This window comes from Elephas maximus, chromosome 9, assembly GCF_024166365.1.
Source record: "Elephas maximus indicus isolate mEleMax1 chromosome 9, mEleMax1 primary haplotype, whole genome shotgun sequence".
NCBI classification, from domain to species: domain Eukaryota; kingdom Metazoa; phylum Chordata; class Mammalia; order Proboscidea; family Elephantidae; genus Elephas; species Elephas maximus.
This window is the reverse complement of record NC_064827.1, coordinates 104,517,998-104,535,194: the sequence shown is the minus strand read 5'-3', so window position 1 is coordinate 104,535,194 and position 17,197 is coordinate 104,517,998. Positions and strand designations below refer to the sequence as shown.

Below are 17,197 nucleotides of genomic sequence, written 5' to 3'. Positions count from 1 at the left end.
ATCTACCAACATTTAAAATGTACCTGCTCTTTGATTCAATCATTCCACTTCTACAAGGGTATCCTCTAGCTATATTAAAACCCTTGTGAAATGACAAGTGTCCAAGTGTATTCATTGCTGCATTATCATAACCAAAGATCAGAGCTTAAATGTTCACCAGTAAGGGGCTAGTTAAACAATTTATGGAACATCTAAAAAATGGAATACTATGTGCTCATCCAAAAGGATAAACAAGTAATATGTGAACTATTTTTTTACAGAGCAAACTAGTTGCTCATTAAAAAATTAATACACATATTGTTTTGTGACATTGGTTGCCAACCCTACGAATATATTAACTTTTTGAAGTAATAGGGAACAATGCCCAAGATATGTTGTTAAGTGAAAAAAACAAAGATGCTTGTTTAAAAAAGATATTTGTATTTGTATGTACATAGAATATTCTAGAAGCCCATATAAGAAATTGACAACAATCGTTGTTTTTATGGAGAGGAAGTGAATGTCAGGTGTTAGGGGTGAGTGGAGGCTTTCTGGATACTATACACTTTTTTGTACCTTTTTGTCATTTTGCAGTGTATGCATATATCACCTATTCGAAAGTAAATAAATTTAAAATAAAATAAACTGGAAAGCAAGAAATTATGTCGAAGAGGCTTTGGGAACTAAACGTAAATCCATGCATGAGGCAAGGGTGTACAGCATAAAACCACAGATAGCAAGCTTCCCTAACCGGAAGAACAATGGAAGAGCGTGCATGGCACAGGGTAGACGCTCAATAAATATTTCTGGGATGGATAACAGAATCCCATGAATGATCATATCAACACATGCAGTATAATCATTTAGGAAAAGGGGTACAACGACAGGAGCAACTTTTGGGCTCGAATGGCACATACGGCCTCACTTTATTTTTTTAAGATAAAAAACAAATGCTAAATATGGTAGCTTTAAGCGATGTTGCTGTGAATTAGAAGATTGGATTTATTGTCCCTTAAAGGTTAAAACAGAATTCAGCTTCCTGGCACATATACAGTAAAACCTGCAAAAGCTGGAAGCTGTGTAAGGTGGACATCTGATTTTCCACTAAAATGAAGGACAGAAAAGTGGTAAGGGTCACCCTGTCAAAGGTGGAAAACTTGCGAGACTCGGAAAAACCAGGCCGTCCCGTCGACTTCCGGGTTTCACTGTAGTAGGAATTCAGTGAATATCTGTTGGTGTCAACTGAATCAAATTCAGCGAAAAATGAGCAAGTCAGTGTGAAAGCAATTTAAAATGTGTGGAGTATGAAATCACTAGTGATGTGTTTGGTAAGGTCGCTATACAGTTCTGGGATACACATCTCATTAAAAAGAATTACCTGGGTTGTAATCTTTATATGTCAATAAGATCATAGATCTTTTTCCAAGAGACTTTATAATTCTAGATCTTCAGCAATGAAGATGTAAGCAAGTCTAACGTATTTGCCCCCAAATTGTTTAAGAAGCATTAATCATTCACCAATTTTATATTAGCTTAATAGATTTTTGTTGTTGTTGTTGTTACTGATAGTTTTTCTTCTTTTTTTTAAAGCATATTCTTTTTATAGGCCCCTAGGTGTGCAAACAGTTTGTACTCGACTATTAACCTGGAGGTTGGCGGTTCAAACCCACCCAGCAGTACCACAGAAGAAAGGACTGGTGATCTGCTTTTGTAAAAATTATAGCCAAAAAACATCCTATGGAGCAGTTCTGCTCTGTAACACATGGGGTCTCCATTAGTCAGAATTGACTCAACTCCAACGGGTTTGGTTTTTGGTTTGTTTTTAACCATGACTAAGGAGTTGCTATAAGTCAGAATCCACTTGGCAGCACAGAACAACAACAACAAGGAATCCCTGGGTGGTGTAAACAGTTAAGCGCTTGGCTACTAACCAAAAGGTTGGTGGTTTGAATCCACCCAGAGGCACCTCAGGAAAAAGGCCTGGTGATCTGTGTCAAAAGATCACAGCCATTAAAAACCCCATGGAGCACAGTTCTCTGACACACATGGGGCTGCCACGAGTCATAATCCATTCGATGGCAGCTGGTAGTGGTGATGGTGGTTCTCTTTATAAAGATTCCTATATGATAAAAAAAAAAAGTATATGTTTAAGGAAATTGATAACTTCTCTTACAAAGTTTATTAATTTAGAGAACGGTTTGATTAGATTTATGAAATAGTTATTACAAAATTTCTTCTGTTAATAGCCTTGATTTTAGTAATGAGAAACTAGATTTTAAAACAAGGCCTACAGATCTATCAGATATGTGCTATTTAAAATATTCGATAACCCTTGTTGCAGAAGTGACCCTGGATATTGGAGAATTTAAAGTGTAATGTTCAAATGTTTACAAATTTTCATACAGGATAATTGCTCTTCGAAGAAAACTATACTGTTCACTGCAAGCCACTGTGGTTGAAACATGTTGTACTTCAAATGTTGTTCATTAAATCTCGCTACTGAGCTTTCAATCACCTTTTGGTTAATATCTTTTTCAGAAAATACAAAAGCAAAGTTTCCTGAGAATCAGCGCTTCCACTGATTTTGTGAGAGTTTTGTCTTTTTATTAGATGTTGAATTTAGAGTCCCAAAGTAATGGTATGAGGAGCTCATCTTATACTCCTTAGAGAGCAGGAGGTTGACCGTGATACACAGCTGCTCTGCCTGCATTTATGACTGTTATGGATCGAATAGTGTTGCCCAAAAATATGTGTTGAAATCTTAATCCCTGTACCTGTAAAGGAAACCCTGGTGGTGTAGTGGTTAAGTACTATGGCTGCTAACCAAGAGGTAGGCAGTTCAAATCTATCAGGTGCTCCTTGGAAACTCCATGGGGCAGTTCTACTCTGTCCTATAGGGTCACTATGAGTTGAAATCGACTTGATGGCAGTGGGTTTTTTGTTTTTTGTGGTACCTGTAAATGTGACCCAGCTTGGAAATAAGGGGGACTCTTCTGTTATGTTAATGAGGTTATTCCAGTGTAGGGTGGATCCTAAACCTTATCACTTCTGAGTTCTAAAAAGAGCAGATTAGACACAGAGACACACACGGGAAAGACACACACTTCAAGAATTGGACCCCAAGAATTGCTGGCCACTGGAAACTGATATACACAAAGAAAGGCCTCTGCTAGAACCACACCTTGCATTCAGGCTTCAGGCCTCCTGAACCATGAGGCAATAAATTTCTGTTCTTTAAAGCCACTGACTTACGGTATTTATGTTATGGCTTCCCTAGGAAACTAGGACAGTGAGCCTGTCAGTAAAAACATGATTGTACTGTCATTTTGCCTCCTGGAGATACTAATGACATTCTTTGAAGATTTAGGTGTTTTTTTCTTACATTTTTATTCATCTTCACACAGTGGGGAATCCTTAACCGCCTACACCCAACTATGTCTTTGCTCTTAAAACCAAAAAAGAAAAACCCACTAGTGTTGGTTTCTTTCTTGTTTTTGCTTCTCAGATTATCTGTGGTGACAGAACAGGGTTGTTTTGTTTTTTCCCATCTATCACAGATAGGTACTTTTGTAAAACAAAATAAAAAAGAAATTAGTAGAAAAATAAAATACAACATTTTCATGATCAGATCCAACAGACGTAAAATTACTCTTTCAAAATGCCATGGAAGTATCTAAGTACACACTCTCAATTCTCTACTCACTTCTTCTTCAGGGGCCGCTAAGAAACAGCTCATGGAACAGCACCAATCTGCAGACTGTTTGTGGAGTCTTGGTGTGGTGTTGTTGTCATTAGGTGCTGTCCAGTTGATTTCGATTCATAGTGACCCCACGTACTACAGAGTGGAACTGCTCCATAGGGTTTTCTTGGCTGTAATCTTTATGGAAGCAGATCTCCAGGTCTTTCTCCCCTGGAGCCACCAAGTGGTTTGAACTGCTAACTTTTCAATTAGCACTTAACTGTTGTGCCACCAGGGCTCCTTGGAGTCCTGGAGTAGTGAACACCTTTTTATCTGACTGGTTTTTCCCTAGGGGCTATCCCTTTACTCATTCACTAAGGTACTTGGGCACATGACCCAGACCTGCTAAATAAGACCAACCCACCTTTCAGGCCACGTTGACTGGTTCAGGGATAAGCAGATGCCCTAAACCAAAACAGTGGGGTTCCAGGACTTTTTTGCAACTTTTGGAAAAGAACATAATTGTTTTTAAGGGGATTGCTAGAATATATATAGTGTCTTTTCTTATCATTATTGTTATTATTGCTATTATTATTATTGAAAAGATTCCCAGGAGTGAGCTGAGCAAAATCGTACATGTACTTTACATTTTAAAGGAGTTGCTTGATCACCTTCCAAAAAGAATTTAACACAGCACATTTCCACCAGCAATGTTTGAAGGCACCCTTACAATAACTAACTGTTACGATGCTTTCACACCACCCCTCTGTCTGTTGCATTGTGCTGACTTGTGTGTTGTTGTGATGCTGGAAGCTATGTCATCAGTATTTCAGATACCAGCAGGGTTACTGGCGGCGGACCGGTTTCAGCAGAGCATCCACACTAAGACAGACTAGGAAGAAAGGCCTGGCAATCTACTTCTGAAAACCAGCCTATGAAAATCCTGTGAATCACAAAATATTGTCCAAGACTTTGACTTGTTTACTTTGAAGGTGTCATCAAGAGGGACCAATCACGAGAGAAAGACATGATGTTTGGTAAAGCAGAGAGCCAGCAAAGGCAAGGGGACCTTTGACACAATAGCTACAACAATGGACTCAAACATACCAAACATCATGAAGATGGTGCAGGACTAGGCAACGTTCTGTCCTGTTACACTCGGGGTTGCTGTGAGTCAGAGCCCACGCTAAGGCAACTAACAACGACACAGAGCTTTCAACTTTTTACCAGTCTAGTGAGTATTAGGAGCCCTGGTGGCACAGTGGTTAAGAGCTCGGCTACTAACCGAAAGATTAGCAGTTCAAATCCACCAGCCACTCCTCGGAAACCTTACCGGGCAGTTCCACTCTGTCCTCTAGGGTCACTGTGAGTTAGAATCTACTCGGAACCACGCAGCAACAACACTGACTGTTAAAATGATATCTTGTTGTTGTCTAATTTCCTTTCATATGACTGTTAGTGAATTTAAACATCTTTTTGGAGCCCTGGTGGGCAGTGGTTGAGGTGACTGACTGCTAACTGAGAAGTCAGCAGTTCGAAACCGTGAGTGGCTCCGCAGGAGAAAGACGGGGCAGTCTGCTCCGTAAAGATTCACAGCTTTAGGAACCCTAGGGCGTTGCTATGAGTCAGTGTTAAAATGACAGCTCGTTGTTATCTACTTTTCTTTCATATGACTACTCAAACAGCTTGTTACCTGTTTGTTTACTATTTGGATTTGCTCTTCTGTGAATTATTTACATCTTTTCTTCATTTTCTCTTAGACTGTCTTCTTTTGTTTATAAGAACTCTTTACTTACCAGAGGAATTCATCTTTTATCATCCATTTCATAAATATTCTTTTCTGATCGGTGATTTAGCTATTAGTGGCTCATAGCGTACTCATATACATATAGTCAAGTACGTATAGTTTCCATCCATAGCTTCTGATTTTCCTGGCTATAAGGGTTTTCCCAAATTCTAGGTTATATGTCATAGCTTAGATTTTCTTACCTGAATTTTATTATTGTATTATTTCAATTTTTAACTGGAATTTATTTTTACATTTCCTTCAAAATAGATGGTCAGTTTTGCCAGTATCGTTTATTTAAGAGACCACTTTCCTCACAGACTAAACCGTCACCTTTGTGAAGGTTATAGTTTATGTCATATAGGTCATACCTATATGACAAAGGTTATGGTTACATTGGTATCATATTGATTTAATAACTAAGACTGCATAGGATGTTCTGATACCTCATATTTCTGTTCCAAGTTTTTTTTTAATGTATTTTTAGTCATTAGTTTTTCCATATGAACTTGAATATAATTTCAAGAAAAATCCTGTTAGGATTTGAATTAGAATTGCTTTAAATTCATATATTAGTTGGAAGAATTAACATCATATTTTTTTAATATTTACCCCTTTCTGTGTATTCAGATCTTATTTTAGCTCTTATAATAATATTTTATAGTTTTACTCATATGGGTCCAAAATTCTTCCTTGTAAAGTTTATTCCCAAATACTTTATACCTTTTTTCACAATTATGCATGAAATATTTCTCCAAATTTCCTTTCTAGGTGCTTATATTATAGCTGAAGTATAGAAAAGGCTATTTTTTTGTATTCACCTAGCATTTGGGCATTTTACCAAATTTTCTCATTAAATCTAGAATTTTTTTTTATTAAATACCCCTTGGGTTTTCTAAGCATGCACCATTAGCAGTTTCAGCTGAGGATAGGCCAGGTTATGCTGTTGTAACAAATAGCACCAATATCTCAGTGGCTTATCACTGAGTAGAAGTTTGTTTTTACCTCTTGTAAAACTGCTGCAGGTCTGGGGCAGCTGTCCTCCAAGTGTTAAATTTGCATTGCAGATTGTTTTGACCTTAGGGCACGTCCATAACAACTCAACTCTTCTAGGTTCAGTGGAGCAGGGAAAGAGAGTCCTGGAAGATATTAACGCCAGCCATTAAACGCCTCACATCAGAAGTGATGAGTGTCACTTCCAATCCCAGCCCATTGGCTAGAACTGGTAATATTATCCCCCATACGTCTGTCAGTTTGTCATACTGTGGGGGCTTGTGTGTTGCTGTAATGCTGGAAGCTATGCCACCAGTATTCAAATACCAGCAAGGTCACCCATAGCGGACAGATTTCAGCTGAGCTTCCAGACTAAGACAGACTAGGAAGAAGAATCCAGTGGTCTACCTCTGAAAAAAATTAGAAAGTGAAAACCTTATGAATAGCAGCAGAACCTTGTCTGATATACTGCAGGAAGATAAGCCCCTCAGGTTGGAAGCCACTCAAACTTCGATCAGGGAAGAGATACCCCTTAGAGTCAACCTTAATGACGTGGATGGAGTCAAGCTTTGGGGACCCTCTCCGATAATTACTGGTGACTGGAATTCGAAAGTTGGAAACAAAGAAGAAGGATTGGTAGTTGGAAAATATGGCCTTGGCAATAGAAACGATGCCAGAAATAGAAAGACAGAATTTTGCAATACCAACGACTGCTTCATTGCAAATACCTTTTTCACTAACATAAACGGTGACTATACACATGGACCTCACCAGATGGAATGCACAGGAATCAAATCTATACATCTGTAGGAAGAGATAATGCAGAAGCTCAGTATCATCAGCCAGAAAAAGGCCAGGGTCTGACCGCTGATTAGACCATCAATTACTCATATGCAAATTCCAGTCAAAACTGAAGAAAATTAGAACAAGCCCATGAGAGCCAAAGTATGACCTTAAGTATATCCCACCTGAATTTAGAGACCATCTCAAGAATAGATTTGATGTGTTGAAAACTAATGACCGAAGACCAGACAATTTGTGGAATGACAACAAGGACATCATACAGGAAGAAAGCAAGAGGTCACTAAAAACACAAGAAATAAAGAAAAGACAAAAATGGGTGTCAGAAGAGACTCTTAAACTTGCTCCTGAACATTGAGCAGCTAAAGCAAAAGGAAAAAATGATGAAGTAAAGGAGCTGAACAGAAGATTTCAAAGGACAGCTCGAGAAGACAATATAAAATATTATGATGACATGTGCAAAGACCTGGAGATGGAAAACCAAACACATTCAGCATTTCTCAAGCTAAAAGAACTGAAGAAAAACTTCAAGCCTCAAGTTGCAATACTGAAGGATTCTATGGGGAATATATTAAACAACCCAGGAAGCATCAAAAGAAGATGGGAGAAATACACAGTCACTATACCAAAAAGAATTGGTTGACGTTCAACCATTTCAGGGGGTAACATATGTTCAGGAACCGATGGTACTTACGGAAGAAGTCCAAGTTGCACTGAAGGCATTGGAAAAAACAAGGCTCCAGGAATTGATAGAATACCCATTGAGATGTTTCAACAAATGGATGCAGCACTGGAACTATTCACTCGTCTATGCCAAGAAATTTGGAAGACAGATACCAGGCCAATTGACTGGAAGAGATCCATATTTATACTTATTCCCAATAAAGGTGATCCAACCGAATGCGGAAATTATCAAACAATATCTTTAATATCACATGCAAGCAAAATTTTGCTGAAGGTCATTCAAAAATGGCTGCAGTAGTATATCAACAAGGAACTGCCAGAAATTCAAGCCGGATTTAGAAAAGAACGTGGAACCAGGGATATCATTGCTGATGTCAGATGAATTCTGGCTGAAAGCAGAGAATACCAGAAAGAGGTTTGCCTGTGTTTTATTTATTATGTGAAGGCATTCAACTGTGTGGATCATAACGAATTACAGACAACATTGGGAAGAATGGGAATTCTGGAACACTTAATTGTGCTCATGAGGAATCTGTACCTGGATCAAGAGGCAGTCATTTAAACAGAATAAGGGGATACTGCATGGTTTAAAGTCAGGAAAGGTGTGTGTCAGGGCTGTATCATTTCACCATACTTATTCAATCTGTATACTGAGCAAATAATCCTAGAAGCTGGACTATAAGAAGAAGAATGGAGCATCAGGATTGGCGGAAGACTCATTAACAACCTGCATTATGCAGATAACACAACCTTGATTGCTGAAAGTGAAGAGGACTTGAAGCACTTACTAATGAAGATCAAAGACCACAGCATTCAGTATGGATTACACCTCAGCATAAAGAAAACAAAAATCCTCACAACTGGACCAAAAAGCAACATCATGATAAATGTTAAAAAGATTGAGGTTGTCAAAGATTTCATTTTACTTGGATCCACAATCAACACTCACGGAAGCAGCAGTCAAGAAATCAAAAGACGCATTGCATTGGGCAAATCTGCTGCAAAAGACATGTTTAAAGTGTTGAAAAGCAAAGATTTCACCTTGAAGTGCACCTGAGCCAAGCCATGATTTTTTTCAATCGTCTCATATGTATGCGAAAGCTGGACAATGAATAAGGAAGACAGAAGAATTGTCGCCTTTGAATTGTGGTGTTGACGCAGAACATTGAATACATCATGGACTGCCAAAAGAACAAAAAAATCTGTCTCAGAAGTACAACCAGAATGCTCCTTAGAAGCAAGGATGGCAAGACTATGTCTCATATACTTTGGACATGTTATCAGGGGGGATCAGTCCCTGGAGAAAAACATCATGCTTGGTAAAGTAGAGGGTCAGCAAAAAAGAAGAAGACCCTCAGTGACATGGATTGACACAGTGGCTGCAACGATGGCCTCAAGCATGGCAACAGTTGTGAGGATGGTGAAGGACCGGGCAGTGTTTTGTTCTGTTGTGCATAGGGTCACTATGAGTCGGAACCAACTCAACGGCACCTAACAACAACAACAGTCATATTATTGTTGTTAGCTGCCGTGAAGTCAGCTCCCGCCTCATGGCAATCCCATGCACAAAGGAACCAAACACTGACCAATCTCCATGACTGGTTTTGGATTGAACCATTTCGATCCATAGTTTTCAATAGCTGATTTTCAGAAGTAGATCACCAGGTCTCTCTTCCTAGTCTTAGTCTGGAAGCTCTGCTGGAACCTGTTCATTATCATAGCAACATGCAAGCCTCCCCTGAGAGACAGCATAAGGTGCACTAGCCGGGAACCAAACCTAGGTCTCTCATATGGAAAGTGAGGACTCTACCATCGAACCACCAATGCTCCCTTTGGGGGCCTAGTGGTCATTAATCAAAACTTACAGGTCCTGGTCAGAGGTGTGGACTTTATTCTGAGACGATGTAAAATCTTTGGAAGTTTCAAATAGAACTTGATCATCTATAGTTAGGAGAGAAACGATGGTAGCTTGGATCAAGGTGGTAGCAATGAAGGTGATGAGATTTGGGCTATATTTTACAGGCAGCACCCAATAGCACTAACTGATGAATTATATGTGGGACCAATGAAAACCCTAGGGACCACAATGGTCCAATTTGCCACTGAACATTTGAATGGCGCAGGACTGGGCAGTGTTATGTTCTACTGTGCATGGGGTTGCCATAAGTCAGAGACCAACTCAACAACAGCTAATAACAACAAACCAAAACCAAACCCATGGCCGTTGAGTTGATTCTGACCAGTAATGACCCTATAGGACGGAGTAGAACTGCCCCATAGGCTTTCCAAGGCTGTAAATCCTTATGGAAGCAGACTGCATATCTTTCCGCACGGAGCGGCTGGTGGACAACAACAGACCTCCAAACCATTCCTCATCACCCAGGCACTAATCCCCATATCACGCTGTACGTCTCTTAAACTGGCTTAATTCCCATCGCAACCTCTCCCTTCCGCTGTGTACCCTGTAGCTCCCAATCTGTTCTCAGAAAACTCTCCTCTACCCTCAGCCTCCTTTCTGAATTGTATCTTCACCTTCTTACTCTAACTAAAACCTAGCTGATCCTTGAAGGCATGACTTCCACTTTAGCCCTCTCAAGTCCTGGCTGTTTTTTCTCCCATGGCCCACATCCCATCAGACCTTAACGTAGGGGTTGGGTAGGTAGGCTTGTTGGCCCTTGTCTTAGTCATCTAGTGCTTCTATAACAGAAATACCACAAGTGGATGGCTTTTACAAAGAGAAGTCTATTCTCTCACAGTCTAGTAGGCTAGAAGTCCAAATTCAGGCCACCATCTCCAAGGAAGGCTTTCTAGAAAAAGGTCCTTGTCATCAGTCTTCCTTTTGTCTGGGAGCATCTCAGTGCAGGAACCTCAGGCCCAAAGGACATGCTCTGCTCCCAGCACTGCATTCTTGGTGGTACGAGGTTCCTGTCTCTCTGCTCGCTTCTCTCTTCTATATCTCAAAGTGATTGGCTTAAGACACTATCTAATCTTGTAGATCTCATCAAAATAACTGCAACTAGCCCATCTCATTTCATCATAGTGATAGAATTTACAACACAGAGGGAAATTACATAAAATGGTGGACAATCACGCAATACTGGAACTCACAGCCCAGCTAAGTTGACAGGTATTTTGGTGGGTAGGGGGGAGGGGGACACAATTCAATTCATGACCGCCCTCTTTTGTTTCACCTCCTCCTGCCTGCAAGTGTCTAGCTTCCTTGAATGGCTTGCTATCAGCTACTCCAACAGCACCTACTGACTTCCAGCCTTCCACCTACAGTGTTCTCAGTCAGGCTTGCTCATCTGAACCACCGAAGACAGAAAATGAATGACTATGTTCTTAATCCTCCCAAATCTGGTACATAATAGGTCACATTCTAGACACTTAGGAGAGAAGTTAATCCGTGACATACAGAGGATGCTGTATCAGTCAGAGCGGGATAGAAGAATTCTGTGAACACCACTGAATGATTTAATATAAAAACCCAAGACTTTCCACGGTTGTGGGATCTGGTATAGCAGTCCAGGCAGTCTGTTGATTCTTGTGTTGAGCTTGAATTCCATATAGGTCAGGCACACCAGCAGTTACAAAGTGAATCTGGATATAGACAAAACCAAGAACAAACGGACCTGTGAGAAAACTGGGACCAGCAAGGGCAAATTGGCCACAGTGTCTGCCTCACCAGTTCCAACTTCAATGTCATGGACCCACGGGACAATCCCAAGCCCTCTCCGTGGAACTGAACATGAACTTTGTCCAGGATTTACCGAGACTGAAGTAGGATTGCTGAAGGGCGCTGGTTGAAGAGCTGCCCATAACCAACCAAGGTGACTATGAGTGCAAGGTGTCATGGTGCTTGGGATCTGCATCTATCTTCAAAGAGTAAAAATAACATGGCTGCTACTTCACTTCCTCCTTTCAAATCAAGAGCAAACTTTGCTTTGTGGCCAACACTAACATGGAACCACATAGGGAAGGGAATTCTGGGAAACATCATTTCTGCTTAGGTTAAACTGACATTGCACAGAGTCACCACATAGTCTTTAGGGCATCCAGGCTTAGTTCTCTTAGGTGTTCATTTCTTCGCAGTTTTATCATCTGACTTGCTGTTTTTCTCTTCAGGCTACTCTTACCATTCATGACAATTCAAGTCTCTTAGTTTCTTGACTTCCGTACTTTGAACAATCTTTCCATCCTGCTCCCTCAGACACCACTCTCTATCTTATCCTAGACCTGGGCATTACCAATAACTACGCAGTCTCTAAAATCTTTAATTCGGAACCTCTAATTGGAAGGTCCCACTCACTGACAAATGCCTCCTTTCTTTCCAGCTCACCTGTTCTGGGTGCCATCACCTCTGCCCTACTCAGACTTTGCTTTTGTTTGCTTTCATGCCTGTCTCTGCTGCCTCATCCCCTTTTCTACTGTATCGTTCCTACTGGCCTATTAGGCTATAATTTCTCCAATCTAAAAAAAAAAAAAACTTCCTATACTACAAATCTCCACTCAGAAACTGTCCCATTTCTATGAAAACTCCATGAAAAAGTTACGTTTACTGGCCTTTCCCACTCTCCGTCATGTTCTCTCCTCAATCCACTATAATCAGGCCTTCATCCTGCCATTTTTCTTGCCGAGGTTACTGCTGATGGGAATCTTGCTCTATTCCATGGTTACTTCTCAGTCCTCATCTTATTTGACTTTTCAGCAGTATTGGACACAACTGATCACCCTCTTCTTTTCAAAGCACTTTTTTATTGGACTTCTGGGACTCCATACTCTCCTGTCTTCCGTATTACTTGTTGGCTACCCCCTTCTCTCTCCAAACTCACTCCTTCAGTGATCTCATCCAGTTCCCTGATTTTAAATTCCATTGCCTATTTTTATATTTTCAACCCCAATCTTTCTCCGATTTCCATTTTATATATATATATATATATAATTGACTCGTCAGCAACAGGTTTGGTTTAAGGAAACCCTGGTGGCGTCGTGACTAAGAGCTACAGCTGCTAACAAAAAGGTTGGCCATTCAAATCCATCAGGCACTTCTTGGAAACCCTATGGGGCAGTTCTACTCTGTCCTATAAGGTTGCTGTGAGCTAGAATCGACTTGACAGCAATGGATTTTTTGGTTTTGGAGCTATATATATATATACACACATATGGGTTTCTCAAAGATCTGAAACTCCACTTGCAGCAAAAGCATTTATGATTTCCCACCACCAAAACCTGTTTGTTGTCTGGTCTTTTTGTGGTAGTGTCCAAAATTTAAAAAAATATGTCCAAAATTAGCCGCCATCAATTCCCTCCCTCCCTTTACATCCATGATGCTCACATGAAGTGGTCGAGTCTAATTCTCCTCCCCTTGAATACTGGCTAGGCCTTATTGACCTTGACCAGTAGAATACAGTGGAAGTGACGTTTTGGGGCTTTCAAGGCCAGGTCACCAGAAGCCTTGCAGCTTCCACCTGGGTCTCTTAGAACCCTTGCACTTGGGAAGCCAGCCACCGTGTAAGAAGTATGTCCATCTTGAGACTATCATTCTATGAGGGAGCTCAAGCTAGCCACGTGGAGGGGATACATGGAGAGAGAAAGAGGGGCCTAGCAAGCTCCCAGCTGTTTTAACCATGTGAGTGAAGAAGGCACAGACTTGTGAGTGAAGAAGTTATCTTTAATGTCAAGCCCACTTTAACCTTCAGATGACTCTAGCTTCAGCAGCCATCTAACTGGAAGCACATGAAAGAGATCCCAAGCCACCAAAGTGGAAAATTTCGGAAGGCACGTACTCTCATAGGGGTGTTGCAGAGACCCCAAGGGTGAGCGCCTCTTTGAATTTTTACCCTAAGCGCTGCACTCACCTTATCCTAGTCCAACCCTGCCCCAAGCAAGAACAGCACAGCTCAGGCCAGTCAACTCAAAGAACTCTGAGACATAACTGAGAACGTTGTTTTAAGTCACTAAGTTTTGAGGTGGTTTGTTATGCAGCAACAGATAATCAGAACACATCCATCATAGCGTTTCTTAGGTCAAAGACACAAGTATCCACCTGGATGCTTCCCTTCTCTTCATGGTTTTTGGAAGTAGATCACCAGGCCTTTCTTCCTTGTCTTAGTCTGAAAGCTCCACTGAAACCTGCTCGACATCATAGCAACACGCAAGCCTCCACTGAACAGATGGGTGACTTTGTAGGAGGTGCATTAGCAGGGAACCAAACCCGGGCCTTTCATGGGGAAGGTAAGAATTCTACTACTGAACCACCACTGACCCTTTCGGAGGTCTAGGGTTCACTGATGAAAATCTAGACGTTAGGTACGATGAGATCGGTTCTCGTGGTCTCCTGGGCTTATGGGGGAGGGGTGATTAGTTCTCATATCTCCTTAGAGCCCCCTTTTCAGGCCTGGCCTATTAGGTCATTTACAGGCCCTCTGGCCTGCAATGACCTGAGCCTGGGGGTGGAGGCGTCCGCAGAGCATACAGAGTTCCTGGACCTCCCTCAAATCCCACTGAAAGCTATATCAAGGCCAGGGTGGGGTAAATTAAACACACACACACACGGCACCCTAGGGCAGCGATTCTAAAAGTGCAGCCCCCAGATATGAAGCAGCAGCAGCATCCCTTGAGAACATGCTAGAAACCCAGATTCTCAGGACCCCACTAGTCCTATTGAATCAGAAACTCCAGGGGCGGAGTCCAGCAACCTGGGTTTTAACAAGCCTCTCAGATGATTCTGATGGACACTAATGTTTGAGGCCCACTAGTACAAAGGAACTTAACAAACGTTTACTTCGAGATGAGAACGAACACTCACCTTGGTTCTTATGAGAACATGAGCATGGAGCTTTAAGATGAAAGGGACTTTGTCAAATATCTAATGTGGACCTAAGGTCCCTAGGTGGCACAAACGGTTTGCACTCCAGCACTAACCTAAAGGTGGTCAGTTTAAACCCACCCAGCAGTGCCACAGAAGGCCTGATAATCTGCTTCTATAAAGATCACAGCCAAGAAAACCCCACGGAGCACAGCTCTACTCTAACGTGTGAGGTCTCCAGGAGTCAGAATCCACTCCACCACAAAGGGTTTAGTTGTTGTTGTTTTAATCTGGCCATGAACTTTATACGTAAGGGACCCAAGTCGTAGAGAAGGCAAGTGACTTGTCTAAGCCCTCCTGGCAGAATGGAGATTACAACTCCAAATAACGCAAATAGTGTTGCTGCTGTTGTCATTGCTGCATGTCCTCCAGTGCATTCCAACTCCGAGTGACTCCATGGGACAGAGTACAACTGCACCATAGGGTTTTCTTGGCTGTAATCTTATAGGAAGCAGGTTGCCAGGACTTTCTTCCTGGGAATGCTGGGTGGGTTCCAACTGCCAACCACTCAACCGTTTGCACCACCAGACACGACACCTCAAATAATCATACTTGAAAAGCAAGGAAAACGGTTGTTTTGATGTGCCACGAAGATGAAGCCTTTCTGATTCTTTTAATATAACTTCATATTGCTGTTAGTGGGATTTCTACTACTCAAGCCACAGCAAGACAGCCTGCCTTACCCCCCACCCCCTCATTGTTCGTTTAAGGTTTGTTATTTGTTTTGTTTTGTTTTTAGGGTTGCAGAGGTGTAGCTTCTCAAGGCAGACCCAGTGCGTCTGAGGAATGCAGCAACCTCAGCATAAACAGGAGACATTTCTGCAGCCTGATAAATGTACATGTGCCGAGGCACTGCTCTGGCTGTTGCCATTTCAGCTCCACTTTGCCTCTGGGGAGAGGCAGACAGCCGAACTGCGCGCGCTGGAGCCCCAGCTCCCTCTGCTTCTGGAAAGGAGATTTAGCCTTAATTTTTGTGACAGATGGAGTTGATAGTCTCTCCACGAAAAGGGGAGGGAAAAAAAGCGCCAGTTTTTGACAGGCAGCAGACACCCGATGCCTCTGGTGGCCGAAGGCTGTGTTGCGCCACAGTTAAGGTAGCTCGTAAAACTCCCGCGTCAGGATTACAGCGGCTCTCTCCGGGCGCCTTCCCAAGGTTTCCTCTCGCAAAAACCTCAGCAGTTTAAAGTGTGTGAGGCATGGAAACGTACACTTTAACATAAACCTTAGCGCATGCCAATTTATCTCCCTCCTGTATGTTGTGACTGCGGCCAGATGGTACCGCTCAACGACCCTCGAGATTCGTAAAATCTACTATTATTTCTCATTACCGTCCGTGTTATAAATTTATATCCCTAAGAAATTAATTCAGTTGGTGGGATTTCTGGCTAGCAGTTGAGAACGATGCCTGGCACAAGTGCCCTACCTGCCAGCTCTGCGAGTTGGAATCGAGGGCTCGTGATATCAACATCTAACTAAAGCGTGCGCCTCTTTCTTGTGCGCTGTTTTGTTTTGTTTTTGAAGTTGCAGAAGTCCCACATTCGATTTTCTGAGTCCTCTTCCCCCTTCCAGGAAAGCTAAAACACAAACTAAACTCCGAACCCAGTCGAAGAAACAGATGGGGGCCAGGGAGAATTCATAAAACCATCAACAGGAAAGGAAAAAATAAAAGAAGGAAAGAAGAGAGAAAAAAAGAACAAAACAAAAAGCTCCGTGGCTGAGCCGGATGCAAACAGCCGCCGCTAAGCCCTGCACGCTGGTTCTGGGCGTGAGTTGGGGCTCCCACCCCGAGCCTCCTTAAGAGTGGGAGGAGCTCCCGGGCCTCAGTCACACTCCGTTCCTTTCAAGCCCTGAAAGCTTGAATGTGAGCTGCCCACCACCCTCCCGGCCCTCCCCCACTCCGCAACCCCACTCCAGCGGCTCGTAAAAAAAAAAAAAAAAAAGTTTCAACAACAACGGGCAGGACCAATAGTATCTCGAAAAGCCGGGCAAGGGGGCCGAGCAAAGGCGAAAGAGAGTGGAGAAAGGAGAAAGCGGGCAGGCTCGGAGCGCGCGGGGCCGGAGCCGGCGAGCCGGAGGAGCGTTGCTAATGTTTTTGTTTGTTTGCTTTTCCATGCATGCATAATGAGGGGGCACCGCGGCACCACGCGGGGGCTCCCGGCCCACTTTTGTATTTAAAGCCTCGCTGCGAGCAAGTCCGCAGCCGGGCTCAGCGGATCCGCTCCCCGGGCTCCTTGTCACCCGGGAAGCCGCAGCGGCCGCTGCCGAGGGAAACCCGGGAGCCGCTCTCCGGCCGCGCCGAGCTCGTTGTTCTCCCCGCGCCTCCCGGAAAAGGCTCCCCGGAGCCGGCCCAGGCCGGGGTCGCAGCGAGCGGAGGGGGAGGGGAGCGGCCGGGCCGCGGGAAGGCGGG

At 42.7% G+C, this 17,197-nt stretch overlaps 1 long non-coding RNA gene across 1 annotated transcript; it reads right to left on the bottom strand.

The window, feature by feature from the left end:
* Nucleotides 1-961: 961 nt before the first annotated feature.
* On the bottom strand, nucleotides 962-16,669 carry LOC126082616 (uncharacterized). The gene is made up of 3 exons (XR_007518588.1): nucleotides 9,788-16,669; nucleotides 6,450-6,583; nucleotides 962-2,098 (listed from the first exon to the last, which is right to left on the bottom strand). It is a non-coding gene; the product is annotated as an uncharacterized LOC126082616 (long non-coding RNA).
* Between the last annotated feature and the right edge of the window lie 528 nt (nucleotides 16,670-17,197).